At 40.8% G+C, this 25,797-nt stretch overlaps 3 long non-coding RNA genes across 10 annotated transcripts; 2 read left to right on the plus strand and 1 right to left on the minus strand.

The window, feature by feature from the left end:
- The first annotated feature begins 1,877 nt into the window (after nt 1-1,877).
- On the plus strand, nt 1,878-10,727 carry LOC111253421 (uncharacterized). Of its 3 annotated transcripts, XR_002674646.2 has the most exons (6): nt 1,908-2,011; nt 2,275-2,540; nt 5,921-5,998; nt 6,099-6,915; nt 7,827-7,908; nt 8,405-10,727. It is a non-coding gene; the product is annotated as an uncharacterized LOC111253421 (long non-coding RNA). The 3 variants fall into 3 exon arrangements; XR_002674644.2 differs by lacking the exon at nt 2,275-2,540 and having other exon boundaries at nt 1,878-2,011; XR_015330118.1 differs by lacking the exons at nt 1,908-2,011; nt 2,275-2,540 and adding an exon at nt 2,550-2,856.
- Nucleotides 10,728-11,618: 891 nt separating this feature from the next.
- Nucleotides 11,619-13,501, minus strand: LOC147755124 (uncharacterized). Its single transcript, XR_015330120.1, has 2 exons — nt 12,505-13,501; nt 11,619-11,867 (listed from the first exon to the last, which is right to left on the minus strand). It is a non-coding gene; the product is annotated as an uncharacterized LOC147755124 (long non-coding RNA).
- A 1,350-nt stretch (nt 13,502-14,851) lies between these two features.
- Nucleotides 14,852-23,938, plus strand: LOC111252964 (uncharacterized). 6 transcript variants are annotated; one of them, XR_015330005.1, is made up of 5 exons: nt 14,857-15,227; nt 15,406-17,290; nt 17,851-18,781; nt 19,685-19,777; nt 22,153-23,938. It is a non-coding gene; the product is annotated as an uncharacterized LOC111252964 (long non-coding RNA). The 6 variants fall into 6 exon arrangements; XR_015330006.1 differs by having other exon boundaries at nt 23,589-23,938; XR_015330004.1 differs by having other exon boundaries at nt 14,852-15,227; nt 17,851-19,777.
- Nucleotides 23,939-25,797: the final 1,859 nt, after the last annotated feature.

The following is a 25,797-nucleotide window of genomic DNA, read 5'->3' on the forward strand; positions in this document are numbered from 1 at the left end:
AACCAGAAGGAAGATGATGTGAAGAGCGCTGGCACGGAAAAGAGGCACTGATGCTGGTAGCAGCAGGAGAAGATGTCGGCAGGTGAACGGTACGACGCGCGTACGTGAGACGCATAGCCTGGCAAAGCGTAAGGGCGGCCTGGCTCGTTAGTCTGGCTTGTTCGCTTACCGTTCCAGCGCATCGGATGAGCCAGCTTCTACTTCTTTTTCTTCTGTCACAACAACAAGCAGCGAGCAGCAAGCGGGCTTGTGGCTTGAGCATGGGTTGCCGACAGTGGGCAAAAGATACGTCAACAAGCTAGCGAACGAGACCCAGAACTACACAGACAGTGAGGGAGAAAGTCAGCTAGCGAACGAGCCATGATGATACCGTGAAAGGAACCCTGCCGACTGGATGGACAAATACAGTGAGACAGTGCTCACCGTCATGGGCTGGACAGAGAGGGAACAGAAACTGATCGTTGCCGTTAGAGGAGTTGCCGAACGCTCTTCTCTTCTTAGGCCTTTAAGGAAGGAACCCGAAAGGAATAGTCCGTATAAACACAACGGAGAAACAAGAGCTAGATAGCTGATGAATCTCGTGGGGAGGCGGTGGGCTGCTTCAGTAAAGCCCCTGCGAGATAATAGCTTCCAGTAGAAAGGAGACATCTCTGCCGGTAAGCTTAGTAAGCATTTTAGGCCACCAGCATTGCCAAAACCCTAGTAAGGCCCGAATAGGCCTACGGTCTCCGTGCCAAAAAGAGAAAGCTTCGCAATGAGTAAGCACAGAAATGAAAGGCGGAGTGTTGTGTCAATAACTATCACACATATACAAGGCCATGCTGTACGCCACGCACGCACTTTGTCGCAAAATAGGCATAAATGTGCTGGGCTTCACAAACATCAAGAATACTACCGACCGGCTTTTTTTGTCCCGTGCTATGTCTTATCCTAGAAGCTGGGCTACTCACAGTCCAAAAATGGATGGCCCACTTCACAAATATATTTAAATCACGCAGCAAGTACAATTTTTCTTTGTTATTGCCAAAGTCTATCCTGTACACATTGAATTTTACGTAGGTTTATTTACGCTTGACGTCTGATAAATTCGTTTCTAAAATGCCACTGCCAATGAATGACACATAAGAATAGCCGTTATTAGACCAAACCAAGAAAGACCTGCAGGAGTCGACTTTGAGGTGAAACATAGTCCAAATGATGTTGCAAATTTCTAAAGCTACATTTACTTTCGGTATTCATAGAGAGGACTTTTACCTATTTTACATAGGCAACAGTGAAAATCCCCATTAAGAAAATGCCATATTGGCATTAATCCTAATGCAGCAATCTTCATTTATCGTTTGGCGGATATGTTGGATGGTATATGCCGTAATCGCAATAATATTTTTTTTCGTTCTTTTTGACATTTGAGACTTTTTTTATCCATCTATTTTCAAGAACAATTCATCTTCCCTATCATCTATCAAGGTTAATTGAAACAGAACATAGAAATTTTGCTTACTCGCAGATGGCTCGAGATTAGCTTCCCAATATGGCTCTCTAAAACCTGTTAACTAATCACTAACAACTTATGGCCGAAAAACTAGATTTTCGTCATATCATCTAGAATTGGTCCGACAGAGTATGATATCGTTGAGAATGAACGCATTGACCGCCCATCCTTTCAGAAAGGCAAATCAATCCGCTGCCCACCAAAGACTGGCTAGCTTTGCGCCTTCATTAAAGCCCTAAGAGGGGTATTTTTGGTGGTGCACGTATGGGCTGGCAAACCCGCAGTGCGGTCTTCGAGTCTCACAATATCAACGAAGTTGAGGCCTGCCACGCATCTGTTTTGTCGCGTCTTGACAAATGCAACCTGCAAACGCCGAGCATTACGCCTTTTCTTGGAACAGCGACGGGTGTTTTCTCTTTGCTGGGTGAACTTCCGGGAGCAAGTGTCGAACTTCTTTGGCCTGCCGTTTCACACCAATCGAACTATTTCAGCATAATTGACTTCTGCCACTGCGACAAGGTTAGCGAAACTAGCCGAGTAGTTTGCAGCTTTTCGAACGTTAGCCAGGAAAATACTAAATTCGCAATTGATCTCCAACTCATGTAGCAATTCTCGTGTAGCACACACAAGCGTCTCCTCGTTTCTCCTGTAGCGGCAAATAACGATTCAGGCAAGTCGGCTTCCTCTGAAAGGAAACACTCGTGTAGTTCGTGCCCGAATTCATCCCACGCAGTCATTTCCCATGTACGCGAGTCGAATCATACTCAGGATATCCTTTGCAGGTATTTCCGTGCTTTCGGTGTTCTCTGGGCGGTCGCTCAGCCGCAATCCCCATACATCGATCCATTTCTCCGGTCGGGGTTCATCAAACGCCAATTCTAGCGACGTCGTCCAGTGACCCAAGCATTCGATGAATCGGTTTACCAACGTCTCCATCTAGCCAGCCAATTTATCGTTGCCATGGCAATAAAGCAGACTGGTTTAGTTTTGTTGTCGAGTGACAGGAATGAACACTTTATAGCAATTCGCTATACGCTTGTACGTTTGTGTACGTATTTATTCATCATATATACTTATAATAATTGATTGATTACAGTGTAGATTATGAAAGAAAGTGTCCATGGAGGTTAGTCCGGCTTGACAACAGTGTAACAAAGCGACGAACAGTTGTCAATACCTGATTGTATGAGGCTGGTGCTAGATATGTTCCTACCGTCGTGAACACGCGGTGTTCTCGCGATGCCATTCAGACGATTCTGCCAGGTTTGACGAGCTCCTCGTTCTCTATTTTAAAGGAGAGAGTGGCTAAGCGATACTTGCGTGTCGCTTCAAGAAGAACAACCCTTCATCTGTGATTTTCGCTGGTAGGGCAATGCTTTTGTACAATTAATTGTTTGCCGTGTGCAGCTGTCGTAATATATTAAGCGTCATAGATAAAAATACGCGTTTTCTTAGTGCCGTAGTACAAGGTAATGACCATCGCTTTGAATTTTCAGAGCTTCCGTTTTAGAACTAAGTTAGTAAGTGCTTTCAGTTTTGACTAAATCGATCGAAATGGTACGTTTGTTTTCTGGATGAGCACTTGTCTGTCGTCTATGCAGATGAGTATTACGTTTTAGTAAGCTATCGATGCTTTTTTCGTAGCAGTTAGGTGTGTCCAGTTGTATTGATGACTAGTAGTAGACAGTATTTATCAGTTTTTTTTTTTTACTTATTATTGAATAGCTTTTGAGGGCTGTGGGCTAACCTTGGGCAGCACGCCAACTTCGAATCTCCGCAGATTCTGAGCAGCTTTGATCGTTACGATCTCCTAGCCAGATGTGTGAAAGCCGTCAGTGGCATATACGGATCTGTCTATTGTCATGATCTGGTACCGCTTTCAGGATACAAGACTCCTTTTAAGGGAGACCACAGAGACCAGCGGTTGCTGCTTCCAGTCTTGCCAACGACATACAAACTCGAAACATAAGTTACATGAATATAGACAAAAAAAAAAAAAAAAAAAATGTATCCTGTACAGTTTGACTAAACGAACTTAAATAGACACGCTTTCGAGAAGTTTTTACAATTACAAAATCCTGTAGCATTAAGAAAAAATAATTTCTACAGTTGTTTTTTTTTTGAGATATGTCAAAAATATTAAAATTGTTACGGTTCATTCGTGGAGTTATTTCTGTTCAATAATCTAAATTTCAATCCATGCAACTTTTTCTATTGTGGTTTAGAAAAGACGTCAATAACAATCGGGGTCCAATCACTTGGACGAGATCGATGGATGGGATCATGCCAGTGCTGTACCTATTGTAAGACATTGAATAGGAAGGTGCTAGCAATGAGAACTGGGTGTTTTTTTCCGTTGTAAACTTAGATAGCGATCCGCTGAAGTCTATTGTGGAATACTATATACTAAACAAATAGGACAGGACGTTTTTTTTTTTTGTTTGTACTCAGCAGTACTAATGTGACAGAACAGATTGCCAACGGACAAAGTTTTTAAAGATTATAGAAATAGATAATAGAGGAGAAAATCCACATCAGTTCGAATGTACAGATTTTTTACGACGGTACTATTATTCTTAAATCCCTATTTCTGTTTGACAAAACGTTAGGTTCCTTTTTTCGTCATTTTCGGTCATCATCGTGCTCGAAAAAAGAGTACACTCTATACATCCCCCCGATTCCCTTTAATCTGCTTCTAGTGCAGGTTTTCACCTACAGGCCCTCTTCTGGCAGTTATAATGATATATGGTGTTTTTTGCACATGGTGGTTATATATGCCTCGTTGCATATTGAAGGTTTACATGCAACACATTTCATTGGTGGTCTATAAAAATGGATTATATCTGGAAAATGGCCACTATTCGATGCCCAGGTCTGAAACACAACCTACAGCTATTGTTCAGGATCGAACCAAGTTTCAGTGCCTATGGAGGACCATTGTCTGCAGCATTATAGCTTTGTAACAACAAGCTATACTGAAACTTCTCATTAGGTACGACTTAAATCAAATTAACTTATTCCCTGCACACTCAGTAAGAATCATAATACTAACTGCGGCCTTGATATATAAATTCCGATGGACAGATTTCAAATGTTCGTAACCAGCCGTGTACCACAAAAGCTACGTTTATACGTTAATGTATCTAGGTGAGTTGAATCACAAGTAAAATAAATCTCAATGCAAATGATGCAGTGGTCAGCCGCCATTACAGACAAGAGCCTTAGAAGGCGTTTGAATTGGCTTTGTAAGTCTGTGTATTTTATGTATGCATAGATTTATAAGCGTCCCTAGCAATCAACCGGCCCAAGCCAAAAAGGTCCAAAGGTTAGGTCGTCTTACAACCTTGAATTAGCGCTCTATTGATAGATTGCCTCCGTTGACAATGTTTACATTTGCAACGAGGTTAACAGATTTTACTCATACAGCTCATTTTCGCGTAAGTATGTAAGGATCAACAAAGGGAGTAACTCAACAAATATATGTGAGTGTTATGTATTCGAATTGGCCGTTAGCGGTTTAAAGAAGGTGAACTGGTTTGTATCGGTGATAAAAAAGCTAAACGCATACCTCCAGCGTGCAATAAAATAAAGGCTTGAGTTACATTTCTATGCACGATACTGTCGTTACGTGGTAGACTTTCTCAAACGTGACGCTGCTTTCTTAGTTTTCCATCTACATCAGCGTTTATAACTTGTCAATTTTGGCTTTTTGATAAGTTAATCCCTCCATTGTAAAATCTAAAAGAAAAAAGTTTCAGATCGCATAAGTGCATTCTGCAGGATATATATTGTTTATGTCTTGTGAGGTTACTACGAAAACTCTACGATTTCAAAATCTTCACCTGAATAGGAAGAAATTCCAAGCAGCTCAGTTTCTGCACTTCTGCGTTTTGAATAAACGTATAATAATTCAATATAGTTGGCCAGAACTGGACAGTATTGCCTCTATAGCCGTAGTAATTTCGCAGAGTCGGTGACTTATTTTTATTTACCCTACAAATTCTCTAGCTTCGATGTAATCCCCGACGGAAATGTGTATCATGCGTTTTATGAACTTTGTTTAGGCCCACGGTGCATACCTATGCGTACCTATCGACGGTGAACTTTAAATGTGCTATTCCTAGCTTTTCTGTCAACGAGCCATTGCGCCGACGTATGTTTTCTGACTCATGATGAGTCTAATTAACTGTAGTTATAATCTATAATATCTGAAGCAACATCAGGTATAATATCATTGGCAAAATATTTGACACGTTTCGCTAACCTTGAGTGTGTGAAAGTTGTCTATGCCTCACAGCTTTTATTCTGATTGAGTGAAACTCAAGAAATATAATATTTCTAGAGCCTTGCCTGAGGGGCTTCGTGTACCCAGTCAAACTCCTCTAAAGTGCGTTGGCTAACAGTTATACCTTTCTCTGTTACCTCCAGAGTTACTGTTTATCGAACGGAAGGAACATACAGATAGTTCCAACTCTAGTCTTGTTCTCCTGCCTACAACCTCGAGAGGTGAGTGACAAGCACCAATATCCAAAACATGCTCCATTTCACGCGTTCTTCTCTGATAACAGCGTACCGACGCTTCTGTTCTCTTCCTTGTCACTTGCAGCTTCCGTCTTGTGATATCGACTGCTGGTAATGTTGGCCACATACCGGATGCTTTCGTAATGCGTGTATGTGGAGACGCCCGACAAGACCACAGCCCCCATTTGGTCAAGGACAAAACAGAGTATAATTGACGAAAAATTGTATAAATTCGATGGAGACTTCTTTTGGTAAGGAAGATGCACCCGCTGACCGGAAGAGCGTGGGTAGAGGACGATCCGCGCCGCCGGAAACTCCCGATATTTGATGGGAAAACAGGCGCCGCGAATAGAGAAACTGACAGCTTTCTTCGATTTCTAGAAGCCCCTAGTAACAAACCCCATACAACGATCCCCTAAAGCAGCATGAACGGCACAAAAGCAGAGAAGGCCAACCATGTGCCGCGTTTCGTCTTATCTTCGCGTTTCCTGTTGCCTGGACACAGCCTTCTTGTGCCCGTGGGTCATAGCAGTCTACTCTCCAATCGGAGCCACGATAGGGCGACTTGTTCCTCGACTTGCCCCCACGCCTTTCCTTGGACTGCAACTAATAGACTTAGATGAATTGAAGTGAGGACGTAAAGCATTTACATCTGCAAAACCAAAGCCAGTTTTACTGCTGGTGAAACCGTGTTCACTGGAAACTGACTAATTCAATTCAGCGTTTGAACCATCAAACAGTCCATTAATACCCAACTAGCCTCATCGCACACACACTACAGGCCCCGCCTCCATATCATTGCTAAAACTAGAACCCTTCCTAAACACCCCGCAGCAATCTAGTGAACAGCTTGGTTCACGACTCCAGCAGGTAGCTGGATAATAGGACTAAGTATAGAACAGGTACGGCCTATGTGTAAAACTGATACAATAGGAAAACCTTTTTCACCTTAATGATACCTGCTGAAATGTCCTGTCCATTCAAATAAGAAGACGTGACATGCGTTATAATCCAATATAACGTTCACGTTCTGTTTGCTTTTGTGTGTATCGAACAAAATGTATTGTTATTGTCCTTCTTTACTTGTCTGATTTGTTAGCTAATCTCCAACTACGTAAAATCCTACTTTTCACAAAAAAATAATGCTCTTGAGTTTAGTTGGTTTAACCTGTATCTGAATTGGCACGGATCATTTTGTACAAAAGTCCATTCGTTTATTTTAAAATGTGTAAAATCCGCCGACTTCAGCTACTGCCAATTTCGAAAACCGAGATATGCCTCATACCGTACGCCACCAGCCCGTTCAGTCCTATCAGAGCAATTATCGAATTATGACGTTGTTTTCAGTAGTGCCCTAAAAAATCTAAAACATTAACTCATAAAAAGAAAAGCGATCATGTACGTAACATTTTCATATCAAAACCTATTGTAGGCTTGGTATATGACGCTCACGATAATGTGAAGCATATGGCTTTTTTTATATATATGTAGACACTTTTTAAAGGTGTCTACCTACAACCATTCTATTTTTGAAAAAAACAACTTTTTGGTTAAGCCTGATCAAGACAATTTTGATCTTACCGGGGCCATCCGCGATTGCTCATCTAAAAAAACTAAATATTCAATTGTTATTGAGATTTTAAGCCAGTTTACGTAAATTCAGTCCAATTAAAGAGTGAAAGGCATAATAGCTCTTTAATGTTTTGTTTACAAGAAAATGTCGATTCTAGGAACAGTAACTAGTATACATCCGTTACTTATTAAATCTTTTTTCATCGCCAATCGATTTATTGATTTTATGTATCCAATTTAGGGGGGAAACGCGTTAACTTCAGCTAAATTATTGGCACTGAAGTCTATGCCCTTTTCGAGACAACGTCTGTAAGTACCAGTAGGTAGGTATTCAAGTTTACGATTTCTTTTAAAGTCAAAGTCAGTCAGTTTACCTAAAGTATATAAAGTATGTTTCTTTAAAACCATAATTTTTTTCATAGAAAGCACTTATGCTGCCTTTAACTTTTAAGTCTTACTGAAGTTAGCCAGTATCCACCCCCAATGATGATTTGTTGGTGCGATGGCGCCTGCTTCACCCCGATCTGCTAGAACACAATTACAGAAAGCCAGAATAGACAGATATTTACGATTCAGGAAAACCAGGAATAGGATACACGATTAAGTAGTGATAGAAGGATCGCCGTTACTCTATGTTCAGTATGGCGTGCTTTCTTAAGCACTTCCATCATCTCTGCTTATGCGAGGAATAACACTTCTCCTTTATTGTAGCCAGATTGCACAACATAGACGTTGATAATCTGTATGAAAAGGTACTCCTTTCAGCTTGTAGAGGAGCATTCTGTTTATTCATATTTGTTATTCTAACAAAATTTACAGCTGGCTTCCGCTGTGGCGTCTGAATATTGGACCGAGGATGAGGGACCGCGACTTCACGCAAGCAAGCGAATAGTTCCTCGCAGACAATTACTTTGCCACCAACCACCCGCACGTTGTTCCAGCAGCTACGTGCGGAGTTCTCCCCTTCAGCCTCAAAGATCCCAGCCTGCCTGCTTCGCTTCCTCTGTCGAGCGTTGATCCAATTACTAAGCGTTTCAATGAAGATCCTTTGAAGAGACGTTCCTCACGCCGTCCTGGTTGGGTCAATCTGTACGGCTGCACATGTTCGTGTATAGTCTGCGGGTGCTTGCCGCTTAGGGCTTCGGAAGCCAAAGAGGTAAAGGCGGTGCTGCTGAGGTTAAGGGGGCATTTTCCTTGAATCCTTTTGATCAAATTGAAACAGCACCACAGCTAGTAAGATAGAGTAAAAAATAACGAACGGTACCAATATACACACAGCTGGCCAGTGAACGAATCTGCTTGCCATCCAACCACTCCTGGTGTCAGCAGTCTGCAGTACGCCAAGTAACCGAACTGCTTCTGCTCGGTGCCGCCGGATCCGCAATTACTTCTCTAGTATTGTACAACTCTTCTTTCGGCAGCTGCAATGGAAAGACACTAGGTTTGCCGTGGAGGCGGACGGTGTTTGAAAGAGATAGAACAGGAAAAACCTTTTGGTGGCTCATTCATTGTGTTGTTGTGGCTACCTACCGGAGGCACCGCTTGTCCTTCAGGGAGAAGCCGGTAACCGCTTGACCGTTGCTTTGTCGATGAGTGGCGGTATGGGACAGCGGCTGCAGTCAAACGAGTGGGGGCTTCGTTGCTTCGAGCGAAGAAGGAACAATGGAGCTTTTTTCTTGGGCAAGAAATAGTATCGTCCCGATGTAGCAGGACTGAGGGTGAAGAGTGGAATGGGGCATCGTCTCCTCAAAACCTCCGGTACAGCAGCCAGAGTATAGCATTTTGAGTATTTGTACGTATGTATGAATGTGAGAAAAGGGCAATGCGCTCCTACGAACAACTTGAAAAGTTTAGTCTGACAAGAAGTATCGCTGTTGCCTCGTAAGCTTTACCAAGACACTCGCTCTTCTGGCGGTTCCTTTTAACGATTGGATGCCGACGACCGTCTAAAATACGCCATACAAACCCATACAGACAGGTGCAATCAGGAACACAAGGAACTTTTGAATGGAGAAGATTTGCACGGCAATTGTGACTGGCCTGCACGTCTTATCTGGCAACTGTCACGAATGAATACGTGTACGTATGAGTATACTTTGAATAAAGCAAAGGAAAATTCTAGAAGAGGAATATTTGTGAACGTTAACGAAAGAGCGCGTGTACGTGTCGAGTAGGACATAAAGTGACGATAATATATTTATTTGACGAAGATGGTGATGAATAAATATGCCTTGTTACTAAAACCTTATGCACTAAAGCAAACAAGTTTATTGATATCGTGCAGGCGGTGAAAAACAAGTAAGCGGTGTAATTCCAGAGAGGAGCATCAACAGTGGGATTAACTTTTCCTAGTTACTCTTTAGCTATTAAAACAATTAATGTTCGTTTATTTGATTTGTTTCTAAATTTAAGGGCAAAATTTACTATATAAGCGAAAATTAATAATTCCGTGAAATAACTGCTGCAGGTAATATCAGTATCCATTTCCAATGGGTCCGAACGTCGACTATAGTGCATTTTGTTATTTTCAAAGTCTTAAACGATATTTTTTTATAACAGTAAATAAGCTAGCATCAGGACGATATTCGTAGAGATAAAAATACCTAATCCGCTTAGCAGGCGGATGTTGCACTGTTTGTGTCTGAGATGTGTGTTAAATCTATTGAAAAAACACGACTCTGTGCTCCAGTCGTAATACAAACGAAGGAACTCAGCCTGAAACTTGTGTGCTTTCCGTGTAACATGGAGACTTCTGTGTGAGCGTCAGAGAAGCTAAGGAGAGCGTAAGAGATAAACATGCGACCACGCTTCGTATGAGCCTCTGTGCGACCTTTGAATGTTCTGTTTAGAAATGGGACAAATGAAAGACTTTCGCACATAGTGTATGCACAAATTCTGCAGTGTTGGCTCAAGACCATCTGTCCCTAAACAGATAACAGCTAGTAAGTTCTGATGAATGTTCTTCAGCCTTCTAACGGCACTGTTCATTTCTTCCATTGAGCAGACAACTTACACGACTTACTGATACTATGAAATGTTATATATTTAGTATAGCTTCAATTGATTTATGTCAAATTTAAGTAAGTAATAAAAAAGCATACGTGTTTGGCCTCTGAGTTACTCTAAACATCTTTCATCAAAATTCTTCCTTCTACTCATTTTTTTGGGTTTACTATGTGCACACTGCCCTGTTATTCTTCAACATATAGGAAGAGGAATTCGTAATTTTTTTTAGAAAATGTTCCAGTTCTTATAAAGTTCACATTTATCCATTTTGATTATCCATGTATTAAGAATTCAACTATCTGAGTCAAGCTTCCCACCTAATGGGCCAGACAAGACAGATTGATAAACAAAGTTTTCCTTTTTGCAATCAACGATAATCACAGTTGGTACGGCTTGTTCGGCTATCATGTTATCAATCAATTAGTGATTATCGTGTTGCGTCCATTTTTATATGCCCTTCGAAGGCGAAGTAACTATGTCCCTGGATATGTATGTATACATCCTTGAATATGTAAAACACAAACATACAGACACGAGATGCGGCAACAACGAACAATTGATATTTAAAACGACGCCCTACTGTTTTGCTTGTTTTACTAGCGGAATCGTGTGCTGTTCACTCCGGGCCAAATAAAAAAGCATTAACAAATTTTCGCTCACTAGCCTAAAAATGAAGATAATCAGTAATACCTTGTGACTATGCATGATTACATTCGAAAGTACTCTTCTCTCTTCTAAGGAACTTCGCTAATGCGACCGAAACGTGTTTTGGGCAGTAGTCATACTCGAAAGAGGGCAATAATAGTCGTACCATTGGAGATGGTTAAAAGGATTCAGTTTTACGGGGCGGTTGGCCGATATCCATGGTGCGGGCGGGGGTGGGGGGTGGGGGGTGGAGAAGGGTAGCACCTCTAGAAACAACTAATGTGCATGAGGAAAAGCATTGTGCTCCACGGCTCCGGCCCACCCTGTCGCTTAGGCGTCAACAAAGTCCAGGATCAAAAAGAAGTATGTAATTAGCAAAGTGTTATTTAAATGAATCGGTCACAATTGTTTTTATTTCAGCGAACTATTGTGCCATCGAAGACTTCTTTCGAATTCTCGAAAGGAGCCCGTGCGTTCGACCATTGAGACTATGGTCATATCATTAGTAACCTCAAAAAAAAGGAGAGGCAGAGTGAATGAATCGTCGCTTGCCAGAGCGCAAACCATCATCATGTGATTTTCGATGGGGCGTGGTGAAAAGTCGATGTCCAATCGATTTACGTGATTCTTCCTGAAGATTTTTCAAGAATAGCATCCGGATATTAGATATTTAGTAATTTTAAATTGAATGAGTGTGATTTAGTAATTTAAATATCTTTGTGGGTGGCTTGTTCAATTAATCTTTTAGTTGAAAGAAGCTAAAAATCGTTACGTCATCTCCCACCAGTAACACATAGATATTACACGATGTGGGTAAATAAACAAGGTTTTTAATAGATTCTCCTTTATGGCCTGCTTAGTCGAAATAATCCAGGCCGTGTAGTGTGTATTCCAAATCAAAAAGTATACTGCCAATTGTATTTAGACGAATATGATATGTAAGTTCTTTCAGAGCGTCGAAGTATTTAACTTAACTTATCCTCTATCGTATTTTCTTCTTAGCCAAAACATATCATGAAAAAACTAAGTCATCGACCCGAAGTTTCTTTACATGGCAGCCCTATGCGAGACTATATATATGTACACCTTGTAGCCGCCAAATGCATAGATATTCATTGCTTATATAATCATTACATTACGCGTCCGCATGTATGCCAGGCCTTGCCACTAGGAACGCCCGCGGCGTCGGAAATATTCGGAAAACAACATTGCAGATGTCCTGGCGACCTAGATGACGACCAATTCAGTGTCGAAGCTTAACTACTCACTTCTACATATTGGCAGTTCTTCAACAAATACTTGACCCATTGTTACCGACGACCGAGGTCTACCCAAACGGTTATCACTTCACTCATTCGGTGTTACCGCCTCTTGCTCGCAGCCGGCTATAACCTTCTTTTAATATCCCGGTACGGCGTACGATCGAGCCTTATAACCGGCGAGCGAAATTCCAAAACTGCCGTCCTTGACTGCCATTGTTGCTACTATTGCTGGCCTTTCAATACCGACACCAATTGAGGTTACTTGCCTATGGTCCACGAACCGGAAGTTCACGGACGCGCAGCAATTCGTTGCTGCGCCCACTTGTTCTTGCTGTTATTGCGTAACGCACACGCCACAGTTCGGTTAGAATAAAGATGATTCTCTTGAGCTAGCTGAGGCTTGGAAAATCATGTTCAAGTTATAGCCTAAGCATTAACGAGTGTGATGTTGTTTAAGCCTAATCACTTGTGGCGTCGTTCTTCTTGCTATCTGCAACCAACTACGGGCTTACACCGTTTGCACATCTAGTTATTATAGGGGTTCAGTAGAATAATTCCACCGTTCATCGGTGAACGACTCAACAAAATGTCAACCGCAGCTTTAGCTTTGTTGTTGACATCGATTTCCGGAAGAAATAGGTTGTTGATCAGACCACCACATGCTATGTAGCTTGCCTCAGGGCTTTGTATCCCGTCGGCGGTCAGAAATGCTACTACATAAGAGAAGCATTACCGGCTCAATTGTTGATTGCATACTTCCGAATAAGTTATAGCATCGGTGATTATAGCGAAGTTTTATGGTGCACAAGTGGTAAAATTTATCGGTGAAAACGAACGTTCATTTTGGCTCTAGGTACGTGCTATACATTCGGGTGGCATAAAATATTAGAAAGAATTTTTGCAATATAATAAAAAAAAAGACGATATTTGCATTCTTCTACAAGTATCGCCTTCGAGTCTGTTTGTTTAGAGCCATATTATATTCTGCAACGAGTTAGAGAAGGTTCACCTGTCGGAGAAAAATTATGCCGGAGTAGCTTTGTTGCTTAATCCAGATCATGAACCCGTATTGGCTTGTCTAAGTTGTACGATCCTTGAGGCTAGATGCACTCTTTTTCACGGTAATATATAGTCTTGTCAAACAGGTAATGGTAAAACAATAAAGTGACTTGAGATTGCCATCGACCAATTACCTTAGTTATAAAATCTCATATGAGGGTGTAACAGGGTCATCCTCCGTCGGACTTCATCCGAACTGGTAGATTAAACAGTCTTCTCTTGCCGCGGAAATATTGGTTTCTTCATTTTATCCTGCCGAAGCTTTTAACACAAAAGTCCCAGTAGTATTCTACATCTAGCCACAAAAGAGTTTTTGGCCGATTGGCTAAATTCTTGAAATCGTATTATCTATCGCGCCGAGTGCTACCATCTTCAGCTTCGCTAAATGCAACGAAAGCAGAAAAGTTAGCGTATCTAAGCGACCATAAGGCACTCAATCCAGAACCGTCCCCAACCCGGATAAAACAGGCGCACTAATGAAGTTCTGCAAAAAAAAAAAAGAAGTGAATTTACGACCAGAATAGACCCACGAAAGCTCATCTGTTACGTCGCCAGGTTGTGTAAGCATGCGGAGGAGAAACGTCACTCAGCCTAAGGCGAAATGAATAAATTGAGACACTTTCCTGTAGTTAGATTTTCTGTATTTTATGAAGCGAATTTTTAGATCTCTAGGTCATAGCTTTAAGGCTATTGACCCTTGACTCAGTTCGTTGCCGATCTATGCGAGCATATTCATTTGTAAAAAAGCTGGCGAGTGTTTGTGTTATCGATATGGCTACAACGAGGTGTTTTAAAGGCTATAAGAAAATATATACTAGAAAAATGCCTGTAAGCCCGTTGTGAAGTTGTCGTGACTCGGTACGGCCTACGAGAATGGGCAATCGGATGGACATTTCGACTAGAATAAAAATGTTATGTTAATTGTTAACCGAGTCCTAGAGTACAACTTTCTGCGTTAAACCACTGTAAGGTAGACTGCACTTTTCTCTTTCTCCATTTAAATTCGATCAATTTTACAGCCATTGTAGATAACAAAGCTATGATTGATAATCCACAATTTTATGACGCAAGCGGTTTAAACGTCAAACGTTAAACATAGACTATATGTATATGTGTCCTTGAACATGTTTGAAAAGTATATATAATAATATTTACCCAGACTATTTTAATTTATATATATATATATATATATATAACAATTAACTGTACATGTCGGGGAGTCGAAAAAGCTTCACACTTGTCCACTAAATTTTCGAAGTACCGCTCCGTCGTGCTTATGATGGAGTAACTCAGTGTCTAACAGATTCGTGATTCAGTGATAAATAATTATCAATTACATAGCAGACAGCTCAGTTTATAGATGCACGCATTAAAATTAATTGTGTTTCGTCCAAGATAAATAGTCTGATCGTCTGCAACAGAATATGATATAAAAAGAGTTAATGCAAATTTCGATGGAAATCTGTTCGATTGCTAAAGCTTTACATAGACGCCTCGTAGAAGAAGTACTAAAGATTCATTTTTGGCAAGGAGTTCGAAAACATTCGACGCCAATATGTCCGAAATAGCCAAATACATTTGTTGCATAACGAAATATTCAATTTCAATATTGTCAGAGATCGAACTTGTCTGACACCACCATGCCATTAAACGCATCCGTCAACTAATGAGTAAGTAATCAATGGTTGTTGTCCCTAATGAGGTCGACAGGAAAAACCTGTCCACTTTTTATAGACTGCTCTGGCTACCTGGCTAACGCTGAACAAGCAAGTTTAGAGTCTTTCGCTGTTTGATTAAGGCGAATACGCTTCGTATCGCTTTCATCGCTTTTCATTTACAAAATTTCAGTTTGCGAAAGGTCGAAAATTGAAGCCATGGAGGAACCTAACCATCGGATAGCATCGTTTGTTCTGATAAATTTTCTATCGACTTCTGTTCCTGTCTGATCGCCTTTTCTTCTCTACTTCGAAAGGTATAGGCTACTTCAGTTTCAAGGGATAGGAACATTGAGGTAGGAGTTCGGCTGCTGCAGTGGCAAGGTGAGTATGGCGCGGACTCAAAACGATAACGTCTCTAGCTATATTTTCAACAGAAATTCAATGATTGTTTAAAATGACTTAGCGTTTTTATTTTCAGCTTACGGTGTACTAATGTTTTAGCCATGAAACATTGCGCAACTATGAGGCTAACAGAACACCAATGATTCCAAAAGCTGGAAGTTGTGAACCACTTTAGGCCGATGGTCAACAAAGAACGAGAAAAAATAATGATTATGCTCTCCACTCCGGATATACAATAATAGATTGGCAGAAATGGCATAGAGATGACGCCCTGCAGATATATCGGCATCGAAAAGTTTTCGTCCTTGTTGAAAAATTTCGAATGCTTTTCCTTTGTCTAAACTCAGCATTTATTTGTAGATTCTCCTGCAGTCAATGTTAACCTCATAAAGAAATTATAAGCCTTTGAAACCAAATATTATTACTTTTTCCGGAAACGTCGCTATCGAATACGTTCCGCATAAAAACCGATGGTTCTTCTAGAAGGACTAAAATCGTAATAACCATAATTTATACGTCAAATCTGAAAATACAACGGTATAAAAATCTCCGATACGCACATGCCCCTAGAAGATTCGAGGCAAGGATTTTACAATTTCAGATTTTCGCCCTAAACCTACTTTACACTGGAAAATAATCTGCCGTAAAACGTCCTATATTTTGAATGATGTGGCGGAAAACAGAAAGTTTACACAAAATTAACACTTTAACGTACGCGATATAGGCTAAATTATGCATAAAGTGAGCCACAGTCATAGTTTTTTGATACACTACCCTCTTTTTAGATTAGGATATTACAAACGCTGAACCTAGATATTTGTACCATTTCAATTGAAGGTGACGACTTTAAAATGACAACTCAATTCATAGAATATACTTGACTATGCAAAATGTTAGATATCGATTTGCGTCATAAAATTGACTCCCGTAGCCCGTGGTTCTAAATACGACCTAGGTTATAATATCCGTAATGGTTTGGGTAGGTCGTTCAAGCGCGTTGCATCCTATTTGATACAAACTGTTAAAAAAATTCTCACGGACGTTCAGCGAAATTTACACCGAGCCGAGGATTTTTGGATTGTATCGCATTCATCAGTAATTTCAGGTAATCCAAAGTTTATGTTTAATAGATCTATGTTGAAGACAACAGTATTATCATTTAAAGTTCTGAATGTATGCACTTTCATAACTACCCCTTTCTGCCGTCGACATATTCCGTATACTTGGTATACCTGTGCCCGAGTACAATCGTTGTCAGTGCACCACGGTCCAGCGTTAATGAATCATTTAAAAAATAAGACAATTGTTTCGAGGTCATTGAAAAAACAAAGAAGGACTGTTCTTAAGTAAGTATAAAAGACATAGATGCGTATTTTTTTTTATCCGATTCACAGAAAAATGCGTACTTTTAGCAATTGTCCTTATCTGTAGAATGCAGTGAGAGTTATCGAACTCATAAAATACCAACCTTGCATTCGACATCCTTTGAGTCGACGATGTACTAGTCTCTGTCTAGATCTTCAGGGCAGTTTAGGTAAAGCTGGTGATACTCCTGACCGAAACATGGAAAGAGGTAAAGCTGCTGAGCATAGCCTTGCTCAACGAACTCCGACGTGCACAGAGTGATGCGTACGATCTTCAAAAGGACTGCTGGACTTTTATTTGACAAAAAGGTAAATAAATTATAGATTATGTGCTTCGTCATTATAGCTGGGTAAACCAGACAAGAGTGATTACTGTTGGCGTCTTGCAGATCGGCCACTTAAGAATGAGCTGACATCTGATCATGCGCAGGGTCCTAAGCACTCGAGTCCTATCGTGGTTCTGTTTGGGCCAATTATGGCCAATTAGGTTGAACAATATCGCAAGTTTAAATAACGTCATTTTCATTGCCAAGGTAAAAATAATCGATCACCCAATGTAAATATAATCATAAAATTTTTTTAGTCTGTTATAGCGAATTAGATGAAAGGAAAGCATTAATGCAAATGCTCGTTACTATTTGGTGTGAGGTACGAAGCTCTAAACAAATCGGCTCTGGTAATAGCTGCTTTAACAACAGCTTTCCATTCTAATACCCCCTAAATTAATGTGCTATTGTTTACGACGACACCATTCGGGACCCGTGGTTACATGGCACCCTTCAATATTTCATTATCAAACCGTTGAAACAAGTAATATAGTATTCAGATACAATAACGTTTTGGCTTATTTCCATTTTTCTACCTTTCAGAAGCCCTTATAAACATGTGCCTTGGAACCCGTCAGTATGTTCTTTCGAGGGACACATTAAAAGTCTTTACAACAATATAGAATAACGCGCCTCAGATCAATGGGTTTGATAACTTCTGAGTACACATATTGCTACGAATCGCGGTTTTTTAAGCGCTACCCATATGGTCAAGTGGCGATTCATATCTCAATAGAAAGAAACTTCGCTGTCTGAGTTACTACCAAAGTCCGATGCGTCCTCCAAAGATAAGTTCCGTTAACTCACTTATTTGTCACCGGGCAGGTTACATGTACAAGGCTCAAAGTACAGCTTGAAACTTTGAGCAGGAAGCGAAACGCATTACGCTCATGTATTTCGAATAGCCCTCAGATACCTGTTGTGGTACACATTTTCTGTTTTCCCTATTTGAGATAGTAAATTTTTGTAAAAACATTTCAAATTATCGCACGTAGCCTCCATCATAGATGCGTTGCGCTTCGGTGCGCAGAACGGCTATTCTGATTATTTCACTGACATATTCGTGTTTTGTTTTCATTGGCCTATAATCTTTAGCCGCCATATTACAGGATCAACAAATTTGTTATCTTAAGTAAAAATGTATGTGCGGTCATTTCGAAATTTAATTCTAATAGTGTTGCATATTTTTAGGTCCAGGTTTGGCTTAATGGGAGAGAAAAAAAATTGTTCCTTAATCAATAGGTATGTCAAACAACTTATAATTGGATAGAATTTTAAAGATTCACTTACTTCTCACCTTGAGGTAGCAGAAGCGTCATAGAAGGGTATCAGGCTAACGATAAGACATGCATTGCTTATTTGCAATGCAAGCACGGAGCAAGTGATGCAGAAGAGCGGGACACTTGACACGGTATTACAGGATCACAGGATCAATAAAATTGGACGCTAGCAGCGAGATAACCGTATTACTAAGGTAAGTTGCTCTAACACGCCAATGGCATAAACGAGCGAACTTACCGAAGGAGAAGTTGATGGAAAAAAGTGCAACCGGAACACTGTAGTAAGACAGCAAAGTGGACCCAACAAGTTTAACTTATAGGGTGATATCATAACTGTAACAAGTTAAGGTTCGGAAATCGGACTCAGTAGATTTGAACTCGCTTTATATTAAGTAAGGAGAACGAGCGGATTCAAGTTGGCTCGTATCTGCCGTGTATGTGCGGTACCGATTATGCACAAGAATAAGTTTACGGGCAGAAATGTAGGCTAATTTCATACATGTGTGTGTGGGGGGCTTTTTGTCATCATCCAGGTGGGGTGGGCACGACCAATCCGGAGTTCTTTATAGTCATGATTTTACTTTTTCCATTTTTTTTTATGCGTGTGTCCATAAATATCAATTAATCGCTGTGCGGTACAGCATGCCTATAAACATGTAAATTTTTCTGTAAAAAAGTATCGCCTTGTAACTTGCGACTAATATTAATTAATTAAAAAACTACATGTACAGCGTATCTCAAGAATGGGTAACACTTCTTTCTACATACTCAATAGAAAAATGCGAAAAGCCCTAACTGAGTTATTAAGCTATTAAAAATGACCCAGAACCAGAACACGTTTTGTAGAAAACACTCGAGGAAACCCGTATTTTATAATATATTCCTCGGCGGTAAGGTCGGCAACAATCTGAACGTAATTCTGAAGGCTGAAGGCTGGCAGCGTGTGAAGATTGACTTTGCGCAAGCACTTCATCGTAACACTTATTCGATACTCTTAACTTGGTGATGGTGTATTTAGAGGTATTACCTTAACATTATTAGCTGTTAAAGACTTGTTTTCATTATGAACATTTGCTTATTTTTCGTATTGCCATCAGTTGCTACTGGATCACTGTACTACACTTGTGCCTATCGTGAGAGCATTTCCAGATATCACGTCCTACACCGTTCGTGCATTCATTCAAGGCCTTGTGAGTCAGGCTTATTATTGTTAGTTTAGCTAGTAATGTAAAATACAACACAACATACAATGAAATGTAAAACGTTGAACTGTATGAACTGATGACTAATAGTCATTAAGGACAATGGTGGTAGAGGTGGCGCCACATGAAGTTGCAGGCCGAAATCGATTCCATCAAACGACCCGGCGGTGGTAATTCAATGAAGTCGCTGCATAGGATACACCACGCACATATACAAAACATGATAGAAGATTTTGTTCACTTTAGCAAACATTTTCTGGCTGGAAGTGCAGTAGATTTAAGTCCACACGTAAACTGTTTACAGATGGTAGCTTATGCGTATGAGAAAATTAGATTAACAAGCTTCAGGCTGCCATTTGTGAATACCAGGTTCTATGAAGGATAGCTACGAGTTTTAGGCCAAATACAAGCGACAGTTAGCAATATGTCAGTATTGCGTGCTCGACAGCGATGCATCTTTCCTTCTTGTTAACCCTCAGCTTGGCGAGCCTTTCAAGCCTGATGGCTTTTCAAGTGTCTCTAAATAACACAACCGTTGGGGCAGAGTGTTTATGACCGACATAATACTCGTGCAGACGGAAAATAGCTCGGCAGTTTCGACCATGTCTGCTAATAGGCTGTCTTAAAGCCCGATCATTAAGTCACAGCTTTTATATCACTTTTCAAACCCTGACTGACCATACTGCCCAGTTGATAAAAATAAAACATCTATAAAGCAAAAATTCCTTAAATATTATAAAACCCGTCGGTATGTGATGGATCAAGGACTTAGTCTTCGTCAAAACGACCATTGAAGGTCTGTCTCATTGCTTGAATGTTAGATGATGAAATAAAGACGGCTTTTCTCGTATTTTATAAATAAGTCTGAGCCTAAAAGTATACGCCGGTTTATTCGACCGAAAAAAAGATAATGCTTTCAAGCCGAACCTCTTAATTACAATACGGTATATCTAATAGCAAATTGTAGTCAGTCATAGGTCTTTGTTTGCACAAGTCGCCTTGTGAACTTGACTCAGCGTGATAGGTACGTCACCTAATGGCAGTCTCCTGCAAACGAGAAGGCTTAAGGACATCGATTATTTTCTTATGGTATTTTCGTCACTTTCACTCTATCAGTAATAAACCCGTTCGGCGCTGATGTTGGAAACCTAGGCAAGCTGAGAAGAATCTCTCTGAAGTAATGCCCTTAACGTATTCATGTCCATTCTAGTGACAGAAACCTATTGAGAACTGTGTGCGCGAATAGTCCAATATTATAATCCTTAATATTTGTAAAACAAATTTTCTTTTATAATCTGCCCGTTTCAATGTATCTTAGCGGAGCATGCGTCTATCGGATTGCAATACGCGGCAAAATAGATGTTTTTGCAGGGATGCAGAAGGTATTTTGTGATATTACTTGTTGATAACAATGCTCCCAGAGACTTATACCATAAAAGGCTTGCTGCCAGTTCTAAGATATAGTTCAATTTGTGATCAAGTGGCTGAAACCACAACCATCTTATATTCTGACTAACCTGTAACTGGTAAACAATAACTGAGGAACAACACCCTGCCGGCGAAAGTTGGTCACTAATTCGTAACCTTATTACAAAACAAATTTTATGAGTCATACTCTTTGTACCTATCCAACTGATTTTCTTTATTAAGTCATAAGTTAGTGAAACAGTTAGTAAAACGAGTACATGAATTCGTATTTTCAGTATTGGACCTTTGTAACTGAAACCACTTAGCGGCAAAAATTTGTTTTCATCGTAATTCCACCATTTCTCGTCCTGTATTATGTCCAAATTCAAATTCTCGACCCAAGATACAGCTGTCGGACTAATTGAAAATATGAGAACTACAGATATGGTTAAATGAGGCTATGCTAGAGCCCGTGCAAGTAGTATACGCACAGTGATCTTCCACATACGCCATTACTTTGCAAGCAATAATATCCACGTGCATCAGCATGTTTGCTATTAGTCCAAAGCAGACGATTATAGCCTACATAACGACGAGAGAGAATACTAGGAAATTGTGCTATGTTGAAGTCTGTTTGCCTTCTCGCCGTCTCTTCAAATGCTACTGAAATCTCGAAGCATAAAGAAGTGGCACTTCGTTATTTACGAATGGCGCGATGATGCCCATCTTTCTGTACACACTTGAATTTTGAGACGCTCAGCGGCATAGCATTTTAACATAGTTCAACCATGAGCTGAAATAGTAATTAAGCGATGTAGTATCATGTAAGCAAATCCACAGCCTGCAAATCTTCGTAATGAACCTTTTCTCATAAGTCGGACGATGGAATTTTCCTGGTGAAGACGACGTGAGAAGTGATTTAATCAGAGAATAACACCGCTTGCATATTTAATTAGGGCAGGAGCAACACCCTTCGAAGTACTAATGCCAGCAGTGGGGTCATACTATACAAACGACCCCTTCCCTCAGCCATCACTCGCCACCCTGTTCGTGAAAGCCGTTCGCAGCCGCTCGCGAAGGACAACATACGCATGCACAACAACGCCACCACCATCATCATCAGTGTCATAATACACTGCGGCAAAGGCGGAAGCAACAGTCGTGCTTGTCAAGCCCGGATCAGGACTTAGATGCAGCGGCCGGCAACAGTCAAACACGCAAAGGGGCTGCCTTCTGCTAGAAGATCTAATGGAATCGTGCGTGCGTGCGTGCGGCGAGCGTCCGCAGTACACAGTCGTACAGCAAACGTCTGCGTGGCTCCGCTTTTACGGGAACTTCGCAGTTCGTCTTTTTTTTCACTGAAGCTATTCAGCTGCGGACTAGCAGAATAGGGAATAGAAACAGAATAAGAATCTTCAGTTCATGAACAACGTATGTGGGCAAAAATGCATGGGTGGGAATCCAGTGAATTCCTGTTGCTGTCACAACGAGGCAGTAACAAAAAAAACACCGAAAGCAGTTAGAATTCCTAGACTTCGTTGGGCTAGAGCTGGCCGCAGAAACTTCAAGCAAGAAATTTACTTTTTTTTTTTATCGTACTGTTAATTACTAACCAGTTATATGCACATTAAATGGATGAACTATCTTTAGCTGTCTCACTGTTTAGTGGACCTATACCTACACATGTTTAACGTTAAGGTTAATAACATGATGCTATCTGTCTAGTGTTGCACTAGTATGGCGCGTACGGCATTGAGTCTTCTATATTTTTACCTTTTTTTTTTTACAAATTTATCTTATGTTCAGTCTAGACTATGCAAGCGGAAGATTCTTCGACATCTACCGAATTTATATAGTATAATATATATAATTGAATTGCCTGGGTGTGCGTAAACATTCGTTTTGGCACCATACAGTTCCCAATTCTATATCAGACGACGCCGTTACCGTACCCCCGTTTGTAGGTGCAGACTAATTAAATATTTTATGTCAATGTTGTTTACGGTTCTCGTTGAATTATGTCAATATCATGAAGTTCGTGCTCTATTGAGGGCGTTCTACAGTGGCCACGAACGCTAAGTTAAGCAAATGAGCCATGCTGCTGGGACAACTTTAAATTCAGGATGTGAACAACGATGTCACTTGTTTCTAATTGTATATTTTGACGGCTAGTATTTAATAGGTCGTCAAAAAGTCACTGACCGCCTTTCCATAGTTAAACATCTCATTAAGGTCATATCTCAGGTCGTGTGGGTTGCGTTGTCGTTAGCATCCCCTGATATTTGACAGGAGTAGGTGTGTTAACACTGTTGGAGTGCCTTCATTTAAGCTCGTAATACAAAAAGATGAGAAAAATTCACGATATATAACAATTTATTCTGTTTGTTTTTAGGTAGACTAAGATAAAGGCGCAAGATGTTCAAGCCCGTAAAAAAAACTGCGTTATCTGTGGTCATGGTGAGCTTTCGAGAGAAACAGCTCAAGGATGGTTCGGCCCCTTTCGTTCTGGAAATTTCGATAGGAAATCTGGACTCGTAGATAGCTATGGCGTCGATACGGAACTAAACATTTATTATCAAACATTTTTTATATATTTGGATAAAGCTCAACAGGAATACAATGAAACAAATTTATTTCCGAAGCGGTTAACCGCTATGATGAAAAGTGGATCACATACGATCATGATGCGTAAATTTAAAAAAATAATAATAAAGGAAGTGTTCCATCATCTGTATCAAAGTCCGACTGACGCCAAAGAAGGCGATGTTACGTATTTGGTGATATTGGATAGGGTTCGTGCGTTATGAGTTGCTGCCCCTTGTCAAAACGATCGATTTGTGCCTGTCTACTGTCAACAACTAACAAGATTACAACAAGCCATTAAAAAATCGACCGGAACTAGGTAGCAGAAAATTTATGAAGCTAATCTCCCACTATAACATAACCAGATTACATGCATTTTTAGCTACCTAGCAGAAAATTTTCAATCGCATTTTATTTGTTTACCTCTGCTTTTAGTAGTGAAAAACTTCACAAAGCACTAGTAAGCACAGGTCAACCACATAATGTCCCAATATTAGTGAGAGTATACAGAACTATTTAAAAGAGTACGCGTTATGTGGGTTACACGAGCTTCGTTGAGTTTATAAAATTGGATTTGTCGGATGTTTTGCCAGATGGTGAGGGGTAACGGGTGACATAATATCTGTCGCAATTTCCCCCTCATCTAAGGTATCTGAATGTAATGTCAGCCTTGTGGAAACCTGCTTACCTGCTGAGTCTCGTGTGAAATCAATGTACGGCCAAGCGAATGACAAGCTGTAAGTTCAACCGGTTCGTCTCCTTCCATGTATTGTTCCCTATTGCACTCGAGGCAAAGAAACCTTTATCAATCTCCTTGTTTTTGACTCGCAATTCCTAAGGTTCGTCTTAAAGGCTTCGTTTACTGAAAGCTCAAAGCGATGACGTACGCTCTCGAACAACAACGACAAGTCGGCTAAGGCGTACGCAAGACAATTTCGGCTCACTATGTATAGTCTCAGTGCTTTCTTCGAGAAAAGGAGTCTCTGTTGCAGTTTGCTTCGACATTTTTACAGTAAGATCTTCTCAACACATATCCCATACGTTGCTGCGATCGGAGCTTAGAACTAGTGTGAGGACAAGCGACAAGATGGTCTTATCGCCCAGCCAGCCAACACAGCCTTTCCTGCATCTTTCGGTGACCTGTGTAGGGAAACTCGGAACCGGCAAGAAACGATCTGGTGAGATCAAGGGGTACACGGTATCTGTCAGTGGTCGCTGTTTTTCCTCGTCTTCTAAACTTTATCAATTTCCATCTCGATCAGTTTTACGATCAGTCCCAAATCTGTCACCGACGCATAGAGCAGGGCTTGCTGCATTTGGCTTCCGTTCGAACCATATATCACTTAATCCTTTGCATACAAAATGATTTCGACCGGTTTCCTCAACCTTTTTGCCTGGTTACTGAGGCTGAATAAGGGTGGGCTTAAGTTGTTTCCCTAAGCCAGGCCGATTATCTGTGTAAAGGACGGGGGTTTGGCCACTCTGTCGCCAATTGCTATTCTTTTCTTTTGTAAAATAGCAGCGAGGTGGTTGAGCACATCCATAGGGACAGCTATTTTGGTCAGCGTAAGCATGATTTTGTTCCTGGGCGCCGAGCCGAAGGCTATTTTGAGGTCGACGAATAGCACGTATAGCGGATTATGCGGCGTGACCAGTACTGTCTTGACGTCGGGCGTTAGAGTCCTGCGCGCTGTTTTTGTGGAGCGTTCCCTTCGGAACCCATGTGGCTCACTGAGATGACGTGTACGCTTTCTAAGTAGCTGTTTCAGTCTCTTAGTCCAAGCTAGAGCTGTTTATAATAAAACCTTTTTTGCTCGCTATTCCCCGTCATAATGAGAGCACAGTTGGGTCGTTCTTTCCTTTAGGGATCACTAAAACGGTAGCATCTCACCATTGGGCTGGGAGCGTACGAGCATGTAAACATTTAATAAATGGTGTCGTCTAGAACGGTGCCAGGATGACGGCGCATTTCAGATGCTCGTTGCAGACTCTATCTGGGTCGGAGGCTTTGTCATCGC

The sequence above is a fragment of the Varroa destructor genome, unplaced genomic scaffold, assembly GCF_002443255.2.
Source record: "Varroa destructor unplaced genomic scaffold, Vdes_3.0 BEIS01000006.1, whole genome shotgun sequence".
Lineage (NCBI taxonomy): Eukaryota > Metazoa > Arthropoda > Arachnida > Mesostigmata > Varroidae > Varroa > Varroa destructor.